Here is a 16,887-nt window from a genome sequence, read left to right as displayed (position 1 = left end):
CAATTCTCCAATACCACACCTGTATCCAGTGTAGACTGGAAAATGATGGACAGACATTCTGCTATTTCCTCTCTTGCTTCTTTTAACAGCCTAGGGTACATTTCATCCGGCCCTGATGATTTATCAACTCTCAAGGATGCTAATCCCATGAATATTTCCTCTCTCCCTGTGTTTATCACATCCAATACTTCAAACACCTCCTCCTTAACTACAATATCTGCATCGCCCCCTCTTTGTGAAGACAGATGCAAAGTACTCATTAAGTATCATAACACCATTTGCCGCCCCTACACATCGGTTACCTTTTTGGTCTTTTATGGGCCCTACTCTTTCCTTAGTTATCCTCTTACTCTTAATGTATTGATAAAACATCTTTGGGTTCACCTTGATTTTGCTTGCCAATATTCTTTCATGTCCTCTCAATTATGTTCCAGCTTACCATCCCCTTCTCAAAGGCAATTAGGGATGAACAATACATGCTGGCCTTGTCAGCAACGCCCACATCCTGCGGAAAAACAAAAAAAAGATTGCTGGACTGCTGTGAAACCATGAGTGCCCCTTTAAACACTAGTATCCACAGCCATGATGGCAGTAGTCTGAGCTTCCAGAGCAACAAACTGACCTTGTATTACAGGAGTCTGAGCTTCCAATGCAGCACCAAGACTTTGGGAGGCTTCTGCTCATCTTGCATTAAAAACTGAGATATCGGAGATCAAATGATGCATCATGGTTCAGTCCACCAGTGTGCTAATGGGGTTAGCCAGAGTTTCCATGCGAGAAAGGATGGGTTCACAGCTCTGTGTAAAGGCCTGTGCCAACTTGGTGCTAGACTCCTCCATGCTCCTTGACATTACATGCAGGCTTTCTGGAATTTCGTTGTGCACATCAACCAGCCTTCTTCTGTTGCCCGCCCCATCAAAGTCCTCTGCAACAGAACTCCAGTGAGCTGGGACTTGTGTTACCCTTGTCCCCTACCCTGGCTGCAGGCCACTCATTCCCAGAGTCTTACCACATGCATATCCTGCCTCTAAGCTATCCGCTAAATTAAGTGCAATGTCAGTATCGAGCTGGTGGCTGCAAGTGTGGAAGTAAGTGGTGATATTTCCTCATCATCACTGTTTTCCCACTCTCTCACCTCATGCCCTTCCACCACTGCCAGATTGCAGTTCTTGTGTATATGACTGCAGAAAGGCACAAAGGTGGGGTTGTGGTGAGGGACAGGGGGAAAACCAAGAGGTGCATGCTTATGCTTTCTGCAAATTGTAAATCAGAAAAGATTGTTGGACGAGGGGAAGTGGGATGTGAGGAGGAGGATTAGGTATGAAGATACCATCATTTTCAATGGTTTCAGGTTCGTCACTGGCCATGGCCTTAGCAATGGCCACTCCAAAGATGGTGAACATTGTCTCCTCTATCAGGGTAAGGACATGCAGCAGTGCTTGTCCCCCTCTGGTTCCTGATACCTCCAGTTAGGCATCAACTTGTCTTGCGAGAAAGGGAAGTGTGTCAGCAACTGTGATGCAATCTGTTCAAGTGATGCGTCTGTCATGGTTGAATAGCTGGCAGTGTGTGAAAGCAGTGAGATGTGGGTGTGAGATTTGCAGAGGTGCCACATGTGTGAGGGTGAGATGAAGCTAAAAGTTGCCGAGTCATGATTGAGAGAGATTGTTGGTAGATGAGTGATGGGGATATGATGCATTCAGGAATGGCCTGAATGGCCCCTTGTGTATCCCTGCACTGTCTCTGGCCCATGTTATATCAGCAAACAAAATAAAACTATTTTTGTTACAATCAGTTTATGCAGACCATAATTTGAATCCTTAGCTCAGCCTGCATTTGCATCCATACATTCTCCATACATAGACCTTATTTGAGTTGATTTGTGTGTGCAACATAATGCAGGGAAGAAGCTGGATTGCAAGGACCACTTTGTAGGAAGAAGTAGAAGAAGTTAGAATTTCCATTTTAATGTGAAAGGGATGGAAACACAAAATGCAAATTGTGATCACCATCACCACAACTAAACTTGAGTGCCCCCTCCCCTACTCCCGAGTCTCTCGTATTTACTGATATTAATCCAGAAACAGATAATGTTATGGAGGATGTAGTAGGCAGTCTTGGTGATGGAGCAATATCAAGTTGGTAGCTCCTCTAATAGGTATTTTATACTGCTTGACTGATATCCAGTACTGGACGAGCAGAAATTTCCTCCAAGTAAACATTGGGAAGATCAAAGCTATTTTCTTTGGTCCCTGCCAGAAACTCCATCTCTCTCCCCTGGTCTCTGTTTGAGGCTGAACCAGACCATTAATCTTATCGGTCTGTTTGACCCTGAGATGAGCTAGCAACCTGATATTGTTCTATCACCAAGAGTGCTTACTTCATCCTCCATAGCATTGCCCAACGGTCTGCCTCAGCACACCTGTTGCTGAATTCTCAGTCATGCCTTTTTTACCTCTGGACTTGAACATTCCAATGTTCTCCTCGCCTGGCTTCCTATCTTCCACCCTCCATAAACTTGAATTCATCCAAAACTCTGCTGTCCATAATCTAACTTGTACCAAGTCTTGTTCACCTATCACCCCAGTGGTCCCTGAACTGCATTGGGCCCCCAGTCCAACAATGCCTCAATTTTAAAATTCTCAACCTTGTTTTCAAATCCCTCCATAGCCTCACCTTCTCCCTATCTGTGTAATCTCCTCCAGCCCTACAACCCACCAAGATCTCTGTGCTCCCCCAATTTTGGCCCCTTGTGTATCCCTGACTCCCTTCGCCCCACCATTGGCAGCTGTGCCTTCAGTTATCTAGGCCCTAAGCTCATGAATCCCCTCTATCTCACTCTCCTGCTTTAAGATGCTCCTTAATACCTATTTGATCAACTTTTTATCAATATTAATATATCCTTATGTGCCTCAGAGTCAAATTTTGTTTGACAATGCTCTTGTAAAGTGCCTTGGAACTTTTTAAACTGTTTTAAAAGGAGCTATATAAATGCAAGCTGTTATGCTAAAGGAGAGCAGCACCTTCCAGCCAATTCTTCTGATGATGTTATCAGAAGAAGAGAAGAATTTGCACTTATGGAATTCTTTTCACATGCTAAGGACATCCCAAAGTGTTTTACAGGCAATTAAGTACTTTTTGAAATGAATTTACTGTTGTAATGTAAGAAACACAGCATCCAGTTTGTGCAAAGTCCCACCAACGGAAATTTGATAATGACCAGATTGTCAGGATTAGTGATGTTGGTTGGCCAAAATACAGAGAACTCCCCTGTAATTCTTCAAATAGTGCCATGGGATTTTTACATCCACCTGAGAAGGCACACGGGGCCTCAGTTTATTGTCTCATCAAAAGGTGGCAGCTATGACAGTGCAGTGTTCCCTCAGTGCTGTACTGAAATGTCAACCTGGATTATGTGCTGAAGTTTCTAGAGCGGAACTTGAATGCACAACATTCTGATTCAGAGGCAAGACTTAAATTACTTACTGTTCCAACAATCATTTTTAAAGAGAAATAAATGGTCTGGACGGATCAAGAAAAAAAACAGAATAATGTTAAAATTGATGAAAATTATTTGCAACAATTTGATGATTTTTAAAAAGACATCCTGATATTGAGCCTTTCGATTTAAGATCAGACAGCACACAAGGCAAGATGAGTTACAATGACTGCTGTACTAGTGAAGTGTATGAAGCTGTGTCAAACATCCTGCAGACTGTGAAACCAACGCACATCACATATCTAATGACTACAGGGGCTGTTAGTGTTGAAGTTCAACTCAAAATGTCTCTAGTCTCAATTCGTTTCCATATCAAACACGTTATTTCAAACGCTTTTTGATTAAAAGAAACAAAATTATTTCATCCACAGCACAGTATGAAGAATTTTGCATGCTGAGCTCCTAATATTCATTTACATAGGAGGGATACATATTGGGTTTCCAGTTTACTTCACTGCTGAGGAAGACCTGAAATTCACCAATGCAATAATAACATTTTAACTGTTTGAAATTTGTTTAATTTGCACTGGAAAGATTTCTATCAATAACATTTTTGCTAAAACATTGGTTATATCATGTCAACCACCTCTTATTTCTCTCTATGAAAATTCCCAAGAAAGAGATAATCAAATTCAACCAGCCTCCAAATAGTTTCTTTAATCAGAGTCAACACATAAACATTTAGTTCCAACATTTTAAACATTTGCCCCCCGCAAAACATGAAAAAAAAAATCAGTTTCATCCAGCAGGCAGCATGCGCAGCAATGTTGTTCTGAAGCTCTTGAACACAGCAAATTTAAGCAGTCAGACCTGGGGGAATGGGTGCCCTTCAAGATTCATTCAAATATGGGATATTTTTCTCATGACACTCTCACACAACAACATGAAGTTAAAAGGTTTAGTTCTGCAAAGATTCCGGTGCATAATCTGAGTGGAGATGCTGGGGGTTTTGTTGTATATGAAAACATAGACTTAATGGAATCAAAGATTCACAGAATAGTACAGCACAGAAGGAGGCCATTCAACCCACCGCATCTGCACAGGTTCTTTCAAAGAACCTATAGAAAGGAGAGATTTAGCTGTTTTTCCCAAAGGACATGAGAACTATTTTTTCATGCATCTTCTTCCTTTTCTCTTTCCCTACACAACACATGATTACCAGTTAACAGGATAAGCAGGTGGACTGCTCCCACATCTATGTCAATGTCATCTGGATCCAACAAATGTCCAGGAAAAAGTGCAAAGGTGATTCTCCCACTGATGTTCTGCCCCTTCACAGTAACAACTAAGATCAGGAAATCAGCAATGTAGGGGTTCACTTACATGAATCCATAGTCCACACTTCTGTGATAGTGGCTTCAAATCAGTATACGATTGCATGCTGCAAAAAGGGATTTTTGCAAGTGGTCAAAAACAAACCTAATTCCATATAAACTGGCTTTAGGAGACTGACTAATGATTTGTGTTGCTTGTTTTTACCTAATATACACCTTCCAGGTGCAGCAGGAGATAACTGTCAGCAGTTGATTTAATTTCTTTTCATCCAAATTCCACAGAGCCATGCACAAATAGAGACTCGAGTGCAAGAATCATTAGATCTATATCAGTGCCTTCCCTTTTGCCTGTCCATACACCATCTGTAATATGCTGGCACAATCAAGTATATTTGCAGGCAACACCCAGGGGAGGCAGAAAGCAGGAAATTTAATTTTTATTTCCTTTTGATATCATTTCTACATGAGGAATAATGAAAATGCCAGTTATGCAAGCTTTTATTTAAAAATTATGAAAAATTAAAATTGTCTTCCTTGTCATCATTTATTTTACAAGGATACAACGAGTTTGTGCCTTGGCATTGCTTTACGATACATGTTGGCAGCTCCATTGAAGCTGTATTATTTGATAATAAATATTGGAGCAATCAGAGTTAATTAATTGTTTAGCAGGAGCTGCTGTTGTTGAAGGCTCTAAAAAGCCTCTCACCCATCAATACGATGAAAAAGAAATCAAACCTTTAAAGAGATATTACATTTCTTATCCTTTATTGTTAAAGAAAACATTTCTGTAAAAACAATGTGTGCTGATATCATCAGGGAACTTGGTGATGAGTTATTGAGCTCAATGTGCAGAAGTTGAATTAAGATTATAAAAACTGTCATTAACCCAGCGTACTTCAGCAATAATTGCATTTAGCTATGTACGTTAATTGAACTCCCTCATGCTGTCACACAAAAACATCTCAAAGAAACCTGTGCAAGTCAGAGATACAGCAGAGCTACCATAAATTCACCTTACAATCTCCAGTTAAACACTGGTGTTTTTCCTGTTTACCTATTTTAGGCATTCATTTCAGACTTGCAAAAGCAATTTTCTGTAAAGCAAAACATAAGAATACAGCAGTCATGGAGCTTCAAACAACTAGACTTCATTCATTTTTATCTGAAATGTGTCACAGCAAGATATCATATCTGGCCTCTTGGACAAAATTAAGCAACAAATTCTCTATAATGCTGAACAGCACTTCCTGAGGATTGATAAGTTATCAGGAATAAGCTACATCATTTATAATTAGCACAATGGATTGTCACCTTATTTGTTACTGATGATTTATTGCATGCCTTGTATGATTCTTATTACTCAGGTCTGAAATATGCACATTTTCATATATAAAGTATATGTTTTAAAATTACTGTAGCTCATCTTTGAACGTACAGATCATATTGCAAAACATGCTTCCTCGGTTTGTGTTGACTCAAACTTTCAAACAACAAAAAATTAATTATTTGTGTAAATATGTTGTTTTGCACTGAGGAGGATGTGGTGGTATTGAAACCTGGCTTGTAGGAAGAACAGGTTCTGTAAGGCAAGTGTTAAACTTTCCATAGTGGGGACAGGATGACGGGAGTGCCCTGGGTACCCCACCCCATGAGATGCTGATTGGAACCCATACCTGCAACATACCAGAGTCTCAGTGGGTGGTCTGAGCCCTCCAACTTTATGTGCTGGCGACCAGCGCCCTCCTATTTAGGCCAGTTTCAGTTGGGCAGCTGGCCATTGGGATGTAAATGAGGCCCAGGAGTTAAAATAACCTGGGCTCCAAATTGAGGGATTGACATCTGACCTCAACCAACTCCTCCACCTCCAAGCCCGCCCCAGTTAAAATCCCCCCTTCATCTCTAGAGTGCTAAATTGGTGACTAAATTGAAATATCTGGTAATCTACCAATGGTGGCAATTATATCCAACAAACAAACAGAAACAACTTGGGCAGGGTAACCATGATCAATCAACAACAACTTATATTTATATAGCACCTTTAACATAATAAAATGTCCCAAGGTGCTTCACAGGAGCATTATAAAACGAAGTATGACACTGAGCCACAAAAGATATTAGGTCAGATGGCCAAAATCTTGGTCCAAGAGGTAGGTTTTAAGGAGTGTCTGAAAGGAGGAAAGAGAGATGAGGAGGCGCAGCTTGGGGCCTAGGCAACTGAAGGCACGGTCACCAACGGTGGAACAATTAAAAACAGGGATGCACAAGAGGCCAGAATTAGAGGAGTGCAGATATCTTGAAGGGATGTGGGGCTGGAGGAGATTACAGAGATAGGGAGGGGTGAGGCCATGGAGAGATTTGAAAACGAGGATGAGAACTTTAAAACCAAGATATTGCTCGACCTAGAGCCAATGGAGGTCAGCGAGCACAGTGGTGATAGGGGAACGGGACTTAATGCGAGTTAAGACATGGGAAGTGGAGTTTTGGATGACCTCATGTTTACAGAGAGTAGAATGTGGGAGACCAGCCAGGAGTGCAGTGGAATAGACAAGTCTAGAGGTAATGAAGATGATCAACCATCATCTTACGGATACAATGATTTGGCCTTATTATACAGTGAGCTGACTTTGCAGCACTCTGCAGCGTGTCTTATTATAGTTAAGTATTTACTATATCTTGGAAATTATTTCTTTGATTATTGTGACCACAAAACAGCCTACAGCCTTGCAATATAACATGACAGCATATGCTTAACAATTGATACAATTAGGATTCTATCTTATTAATGAAGGCATGATGCAAATGAAATGTTATTGGTTTTTCAAAAAAAGGTGTGAAAATACTTGTTAACTACAATATTTTTACACAAGTGTTCAATGATTATAGATTGTACAATATAAAACCAGGTCTTCTCTGGCAATATAATGTAAAAACTGAAGGTTCAGTTGATGGAATGCAAACTTACAGGGCACAGTCGACGGGATGTAAAACTGAAGGGCATGGTTGATGGAACGTAATACCAAAAATGCAGCTGATGAGAGATAAAAGCAGAAGTGCACGTTTGATGGGTTGGAAAACCAGAGAAGTTGATGGGATCTAAAATCAGCAAGATGTGGTTGACGTAATGTTAAAAATAGAAAGGCACAATTTATAGGATGAAAAACCATAAGGGCTGGAACCCAGTGAGACAGCACTGGAATAAAAAGAGGTGTGGAATGCAATAGCAAAAGGATTTGTTGACCCAGACGGCACAACTGACGGGATGTAAAACCAGAAGGACACATTTAACAGTCCCTTTCTGAGCCTATCTAATGATAAAGCAAAACCAGAAGGGCACAGTTGATGTGCTGTGAACTAACAGATACACTTAATGGGATGTCAAAGCAGAAACCCACATTTGACCGAATATAAAACCTAAAGACTGTAGTTGACAAAATGCAAAAGAACAAGAGTATAGTTAATGGAACGTAAAATCTTTCTGACTTATTGTAACTTGGGATTTTTTTTAATTAGCTAGGGATTGCAATCAAAATATGACTTTATCCAGCATTTTTTGTAGACTCCTGGGCCGGATTTTTAAAAGGGTCAGGGTCTGGATTGGAGGTGGGTGGGTAATTTGGCACCACCAGCCTCCGTGCCAGTTCATCACCACGATCCCGACCTTAAGCCATTCTGAATGAGGGTGGCTCGGGGGCAGATGGGCTACCCGGCTGCAAGTGGTGGGTAGCTAATTGTGGCCATTAATTGTAAATTAATGGGCCTATTAAGGCTCTGTTCCCACGTTGATTGGAATTTCCAGTCAGCAATGCAGGCAGTCCATTTTGGCCAGTGTGATGGGTTCAGGGTGCAATAGAGGCTGATGGAACATGTGAGGGACCCCCCCCCGCCACCCTCCACCCCTAGACCCATAACAGCCGCCGGGCAACAGCTGCGATGTCTGGCCATTCCCTGGAGGAGTCTTCTGAGATGATGGCCAGACATCTGCGGCTTTTAAAAAAATAAATATCATTTAGCTCCCACTTGTCCCTTGCATCTTTGAGCGCTAGAGGGCCTCCCATTGGCCCTCCAGCATCGGGAGCCCGTCTGTTACCCGATTGGATGGCGAGCCCACTCCCTGGCCCTCAATTGGTTGGAGCATTGAAGTTTGCGGTGGGTGTACCTAAAGCACACCGTGCAGGGTCAGGACACAGACCTGGTCCCCATTTCCGGTTCCAGGTCCCGAATTGAAAATCCAGCCCAAATATACCAAAATGGGTGAGTTGGCATAAAATATTGAAAATATATTGCGAAGCAAGTGTGTTAATGACAGTATTTTGAAGTGTTTAGAGAATGTGCCTGTCGTGGTCAAATAGTTGGCATGCAGTGTAAGTGAGAGTTAAAATCGTGGTGAGCTTATGAGTATGTGAGAAGATGCTGGAATGAAGTGTGGTGCAGTTATGCGAAGAGTGAAGAGAAGAAGGGGAGGGAGTATTGAGAGGATGGGAGTGGTGGAGATGTGAGCAGACAGGAAGTGAGCAGTATTATTACTTTAACAACTCTGGTAAGATTATTCAACTTCTTTTGTCATTGCAGCCACGTCCTTGGAGCTAAGCTCCTGGAATTAACCTGCTCAGTGAACTTTTGCCCCTGGCAGCAGAGTTGCTGCCTAGTAAGAACATAAGAACATAAGAAATAGGAGCAGGAGTAGGCCATTCGGCCCCTCAAGCCTGCCCCGCCATTTAATAGGATTATGGCTGATCTGCCCCAGACCACAACTCCTCTTTCGTGCCAGCTCCTCATAGCCCTCAACTCCCCGAGATTTCAAAAATCTATCTACCTCCTCTTTAAATACTTAGTGATCTAGCCTCCACAACTCTCTGGAGTAGAGAATTCCAGACATTAACCAACCTCCGAGAGAAGAAATTCCTTCGCATCTCAGTTTTAAATGAGTGTCCCCTTATTCCGCAACTATGTCTCCTAATTCGAGATTCCCCCACTAGTGGAAATATCTTCTCAACATCTACCCTGTCAAGCCCCCTCAGAACCTTGTATGTTTCAATAAGATCACCTCTCATTCTTATAAACTCTAATGAATAAAGGCCTAACCTGTTTCGCCGTTCTTGATAAGTCAACTCCTTCATCCCAGGAATCAGCCTAGTGAATCTCTTTTGAACTGCCTCCAATGCCAGTATATCCTTTCTTAAATACGGGGACCAAAACTGTACACTGTTCTCCAGATGCAGCCTCACCAACACCCTGTACAGTTGTAACAAGACTTCTCTATTTTTAAACTCCAACCCCCTAGCAATAAAGGCCAAAATTTCATTTGCCTTCTTAATTACTTGCTCCACCTGCATGCTAATGTTTGTGTTTCATGCACAAGAACACCCAGATCCCTCTGTGCTGCACTTTTTTGGAGTCCCTCTCCATTTAAATAATAGTCTGCCTTTTGGTTCTTCCTACCAAATTGCATGACCTCACACTTTCCTACATTAAACTCCATCTGCCAAGTTTTTGCCCACTCACTCAACCTATCTATATCCCCTGGCAGATTCTTTAGGTCCTCATCACAACATGCCTTTCCACCTATTTTTGATTTGTCAGCAAATTTGGATATATTATACTCTGCTCCCTCCTCCAAGTCATTAATATAGATAGTAAATAATTGAGGCCCTAGGACTGATCCTTGTGGCACTCCACTAGTTATGTCTTTCCAACCTGAAAAAGACCCATTAATCCCAACTCTCTGTCTTCTGTGAGTTAACCAATCCTTAATCCATGCTAATACATTACCCCCAATACCATGAGCTCCTATTTTGTGCAATAATCTTTTATGTGGCAACTTATCGAATGCCTTCTGAAAATCCAAATACATTACATCTACCGGTTCCCCTTTATCAACTCTGCTTGTTGCATCCTCAAAGAACGCTAGCAAATTTGTCAAACGTGATTTCCCTTTCACAAAACCATGTTGACTCTGTTTGATTGCCTTAAGCTTTTCGAAATGCCCTGCTATTTCTTCCTTAATAATGGACTCTAGCATTTTCCCAACGACGATGTTCGGCTGACTGGTCTATAGCTTCCTGCTTCTTGTCTCCCTCCCTTCTTGAACAGGGGCGTCATATTAGAGGTTTTCCAATCCGCTGGGAGCCTCCCGGAATCCAGTGAGTTCTGGAATATTTCAACCAATGCCTCCACTATCTCTGCAGCCACTTCCTTTAAAACCCTTGGATGTAGGCCATCAGGTCCTGGCGACTCGTCTACCTTTAGTCCCAATAGTTTGTCAAATACTTTGTCCCTCATGGTAGAGACTGTTATAAGATCTTTCCTCCCATTAGCTCCTTGCTTTCTGATATCTGTGGGATGTTTATAGTGTCCTTCACTGTGAAGACAGTTGCAAAATATTGGTTAAATTATCTGCCATTTCCCTGTTCCCTGTTATCAATTCTCCAGTCGCATCCTCCAAGGGTCCCATGCTCACTTTAGCTACTCTCTTTCTTTTTATATACCCATAGAAGCTCTTGCTGTTTGTTTTTATATTTCTTGCCAATTTATTTTCATAATCAATTTTCTCCCTCTTTATTTGCTTTTTAGTCATGACATACGCGATGCCAATATCATCACCCTCTATAAGAACAAGGGTGACCGCGGTGACTGCAACAACGACCGTGGAATCTCCCTGCTCAGCATAGAGGGGAAACTCTTCACTGGAGTCGCTTTAAACAGGCTCCAGAAGCTAGCTGAGCATGTCTACCCTGAGGCACAGTGTGGCTTTCGAGCAGAGAGATCCACCATTGACATGTTGTTCGCCCTTCGCCAGCTACAGGAGAAATGCCGTGAACAACAGATGCCCCTCTACGTTGTTTTCATAGATCTCACCAAAGCCTTTGACCTTGTCAGCAGACGTGGCCTCTTCAGACTACTAGAAAAGATCGGATGTCCACGAAAGCTACTCAGTATCATCACCTCATTCCATGACAATATGAAAGGCACAATTCAGCATAACGGCGCCTCATCAGACCCCTTTCCTATCCTGATTGGCGTGAAACAGGGCTGTGTTCTCGCACCCATACTGTTTGGGATCTTCTTCTCACTGCTGCTCTCACATGCATTCAAGTCTTCAGAAGAAGGAATTTTCCTCCACACAAGATCAGGTGGCAGGTTGTTCAACCTTGCCCGTCTAAGAGCGAAGACCAAAGTACGGAAAGTCCTCATCAGGGAACTCCGCTTTGCTGACGACGCTGCATTAACATCTCACACTGAAGAGTGTCTGCAGAGACTCATCGACAGGATTGCGGCTGCCTGCAACGAATTTGGCCTAACCATCAGCCTCAAGAAAACGAACATCATGGGACAGGATGTCAGAAATGCCCCATCCATCAATATCGGCGACCACGCTCTGGAAGTGGTCAAGAGTTCACCTACCTAGGCTCAACTATCACCAGTAACCTGTCTCGCGATGCAGAAATCAACAAGCGCATGGGAAAGGCTTCCACTGCTATGTCCAGACTGGCAAAGAGAGTGTGGGAAAATGGCGCACTGACACGGAACACAAAAGTCTGAGTGTATCAAGCCTGTGTCCTCAGTACCTTGCTCTACGGCAGCGAGGCCTAGACAACGTATGTCAGCCAAGAGCGACGTCTCAATTCATTCCATCTTCGCTACCTCCAGAGAATCCTTGGCATCAGGTGGCAGGACCGTATTTCCAACACAGAAGTCCTCGAGGCAGCCAACATCCCCAGCATATACACCCTACTGAGCCAGCGGAGTTTGAGATGGCTTGGTCATGTGAGCCGCATGGAAGATGGCAGGATCCCCAAGGGCACATTGTACAGCGAGCTCGTCACTGGTATCAGACCCACCGGCCATCCATGTCTCCGCTTTAAAGATGTCTGCAAACACGACATGAAGTCCGGTGACAATGATCACAAGTCGTGGGAGTCAGTTGCCAGTGATCGCCAGAGCTGGCGGGCAGCCATAAAGGCGGGGCTAAAGTGTGGCGCGTCGAAGAGACTTAGCAGTTGGCAGGAAAAAAGACAGAAGCGCAAGGGGACAGCCAACTGTGTAACAGCCGCCACAACCAATTTTATCTGCAGCACTTGTGGAAGAGTCTGTCACTTTAGAATTGGCCTTTATAGCCACTCCAGGCGCTGCTTCACAAACCAATGACCACCTCCAGGTGCTTACCCATTGTCTCTCGAGACAAGGAGGCCAAAGAAGAAGAAGGAGGGTCATCCGCTGCTGGTTCCTAAAAAATTCCCAATCCTCTGGCCTACCACTAGTTTTCGCTGCTTCGTATGCCTTAGTTTTTGATTGAATATTCTCCTTGACCGCCTTTGTTAACCAAGGGTGGTTCATCCTTCTCATTGAGTCCTTCTTTTTGACCGGGATAAATTTTTTGTTGAACGTTATGAAATGTCTGCTTAAGTGTCTGCTACTGCTCATTCACTGACATTCCTCTTGCCCGCTTTAGACAACTCTTTCTTCATACCTCCATAATTGCCTTTGTTTAAGTTGAGGACACTGGTTTGAGAACCGAGTTGCTCACCCTCAGACTGAATTTGAAATTCTACCATGTTGTGATCGCTACCCAGTAGAGGAGCCTTAACTACGATATCTTATCAATCCTACCTCATTACACATTATGAGATCTAAAATAGCCTGTTCCCGGGTAGATTCTGCAATGTATTGCTCGAAGTAACAATCCCAGATGCACTCTACAAATTTGTCTTCCATGTTACCTCTGCCAATCTGATTTGTCCAGTCAATATGCAGATTAAAATCACCCATGACAATTGTAGTGCCCTTCTTACAAGCCTCCATTATTTCCCGATTTATACTTTGTCCGACAGTGAGGCAACTCTTCGGGGGCCTATAGACGACTTCCAACCATGACTTCTTCCCCTTGCTATTCCTTATTTCCACACAAACTGATTCCACATCACGATCTATTGCACTTATATCACTACTCACCACCGCACTGATACCTTCCTTTATTAACAAAGCTACCCCACCTCCTTTTCCTTTTTGCCTATTTTTTGGGAAAGTCTAATATCATCGAATATTGAGTTCCCAATCCCTGCAATCATGTAATTGTAACAGCTATCAAGTCATATTAATTTATTTCTATTTGTGCCGTCAACTCATCCATCTTCTTACAAATGCTGCATGCATTCAGATGAAGAGCCTTAAGCTTTGACTTTTTACCATTATTACTCATTCTGGTTCTAATTTCTGCTGCACTCTTTTACATATATTTTCTGCCCCTTCCTGTCATACTTTGATTACCTTTCGCCTCTTCACTACCCTGCACCTCTGCTCTCTCCTTTCTTTTTGATTTTTTAAACTTCCGTTCAATTGAACCCTCCGTCCCACTAATCAGTTTAAAGTCCTATCTACAACCCTAGTTATACAATTCACCAGGACACTGGTCCCAACATGGTTCAAATGAAGCCTGTCCCAATGGAACAGCTCTCTCCTTCCCCAGTATTGGTACCAGTGCCCCATGAATTGGAATCCATTTCTCCCACACTGATCTTTGAGCCACACGTTTACCTCTCTAATCTTATTTACCCTACACCAATTTGCACGTGGCTCTGGTAGTAATCCGGAGATTATTACCTTTGTGGTTCTGCTTTTTAATTTAGCCCCGAGCTGATCATAGTCCCTCAGCAGAACCTCTTTAGTAGTCCTACCTATGTCGTTGGTACTTACGTGGACCATGACAACTGGATCCTTCCCCTCCCACTCCAAGTTCCTCTCCAGCCCAGAAGAAATGCCCTTAACCTTGGCATCAGGTTGGCAACACAACCTTCGGCACTCTCTGTCTTTGCTGCAAGGAACAGTATCTATTCCCCTAACTATGCTATCCCCTATAACTACTACATTTCTATCTTATCCCCCCACTTGAATGGCACTCTGAACCACGGTGCTATGATCAGTTCGCTCATCCTCCCTGCAGTCTGTGCCCTTGTCCACACCGGGGACTTGTGGGCTTTCTATCCTGTGTGGAGATGGCATTTCCCTCCTGCTGTCCACCACCTGAACCAGGGCCTTCAATGTGGAATTGGAGAACCTGAGTGCCCTGTCTCAACCTCATCAAGACATCTTCTTCAATCCAGGAAGTTTCCCTGCTGTCTATAACCAGATTGCACCTCCCCTTTAAGAGGTGTCTTTAAATGGCATCAGAGGTGACCAAGTTTCCACCCCTTCATCCCCCTGAAACAGGCATGCAGCCAATGAATAGCAAGGGCTGGTTGCACAACTGAATTATTTCTATGAGATCCCAGCTCAAATTTAACGTGCTGCCTAGGCTAACTGAACAGACACTGCCTGCCACCTTACCCCACCATCATCCCATACCCGACCCCACTCCAACCGTTTTTGAATTTGGAGTTACATTGTTTGTCAGCTGCCTGGTACAAGCCTCTGACTTTCTGTCTCCATATGATAGTGAAAGATTCTTCTGACTCTACTGACCTGCATTTATTGTGCCTTTAATATTTTCCTACGATGTCACAAATGCATTATAACAAAAGACATTTAGAAGAGATTTCTACTGCTATTTTTTTCTATATAGTTTTGCCTGTCTGTCACATACAATTCATCTAATTCCAGAAAATAGTATCACTCTATCTAACTTGAAGGCCAACTTTTTTGTTCCAGGATCAAGTTTGGCGAAATTGTGCTTGTTTCATATCTGGTCTGCCTGCCTCCGCATTCAACTCCTTTGTAACCTTTGAAATGCGGATGGATGACCTGTTCTTCTAGTTCTTTCGTGGACTGGGGAAATTGAAATTTAACTTCATTCAGGATAAGCTGCTTTTGTTATAGAGTTAACCAGTTGGTTTCATATAAGCATTTTGAACCAATTCTTACTGGTTTGAGTATTTGAAGCATTTAAATATGAATAATACTATTTTGTCCAGATGAAAACTGATTATCTAAGTAAATACGTATGGTATAACAATACAACATGCTTGTGGTCCTAAATTAATTATAATTCACCATTTGTGCATTTGCAAACTCAAAATGAATGAGGAACCAGCTCCATGTCATCCCTCGCACGCTCCTCAATATAGGAAAGGGCTTTTACTCATTGGTTAATACAGGGATAAAGGCACATTACAGGTAAGTGGCTGCACAAGTCATGGTGCAGTCAGCAATGGACAGACAATATATAAAAAAAAACAGAAAATGCTGGACATAGTCAGCAGGTATGGCAGCATCAGAACTGATGAAAGGTCACGGACCTGAAACGTTAACTCTGTTTCTCTTTCCACAGGTGCTGCCAGACCTGCTGAGTATTTCCAGCACTTTCAGTTTTTATTTCAGATTTCCAGAATCTGTAGTATTTTGCTTTTATTTTAATGGACATACAATGTTGCTATTGCAAAGAGCCAGCACAGACATGATGGGCTGAATTTTCATTCCTGGCTCCTGATCTGGCCGACAGGATAAATTGCGGGTCAGGAACCCACAAATTCTGGCGGCAGGACCTAGAGGGTGATAATGACGGAGGTGGCCAATTAAGTGGCCGCCTCCGGGAGCCCTGCCAATTAAGGACTATGGACAGGCTCCTGAGTCTACAGGGCTAATAGTAGGCTTCTAGTATGAACACATCAGCGGCCCCACCATCAGAGGTGGGAGATGCTGAAGTACGTAAGGAGGTGCGAGGGTACAAATTAGGTAAGAGAGCCAGAGGGTTAGGGCAGTCAGATATCAGGGGGAAAGCCCCCCCACAGTAATGGATATGACTGATTTTTGGAGTGGCGCCTTCCAAATAGATTGGGCCCTCTGGCTCCGATGTCTACCCGCCTTGCCGCTGGAAGGCCGCCACCATTTAACGGATGGTCTCCTGACGCAATAGATACCCCATATGCCAGATTGAAAATCTGTTTGAGATTGGCAGAGTGCCATTAATTAATTAGTTGGTTACCTACTACCTTTGGCCAGTATTCAACAATGTCTCTTCCAAAATCACTGGGAGGCGGGACAGCATTGGAAAGCCGGCACGCCACTCAGGGAGGGAAAATGCGGCCTTGCCTGTTCCAGTCCCACCTCCTCAGCCAAACAAAAATTCAGTCCATGGTTCAAAGACACGCCTTCAATTCCGTAAACTTCAACAGTTGTAAA

At 43.0% G+C, this 16,887-nt stretch overlaps 1 protein-coding gene across 10 annotated transcripts in view; it reads right to left on the bottom strand.

Annotated features, from left to right (window-relative positions):
* fhit (fragile histidine triad diadenosine triphosphatase) overlaps positions 1-16,887 on the bottom strand; it is a 1,297,392-nt gene that overhangs the window by 588,791 nt on the left and 691,714 nt on the right. The gene's annotated exons all lie outside the window — the stretch shown is intronic.

This window comes from Heterodontus francisci, chromosome 19 (genome assembly GCF_036365525.1).
Source record: "Heterodontus francisci isolate sHetFra1 chromosome 19, sHetFra1.hap1, whole genome shotgun sequence".
Taxonomy (NCBI): domain Eukaryota; kingdom Metazoa; phylum Chordata; class Chondrichthyes; order Heterodontiformes; family Heterodontidae; genus Heterodontus; species Heterodontus francisci.
The sequence above is the reverse complement of the archived record's forward strand: the minus strand, read 5'-3'. Positions and strand labels throughout refer to the sequence as shown.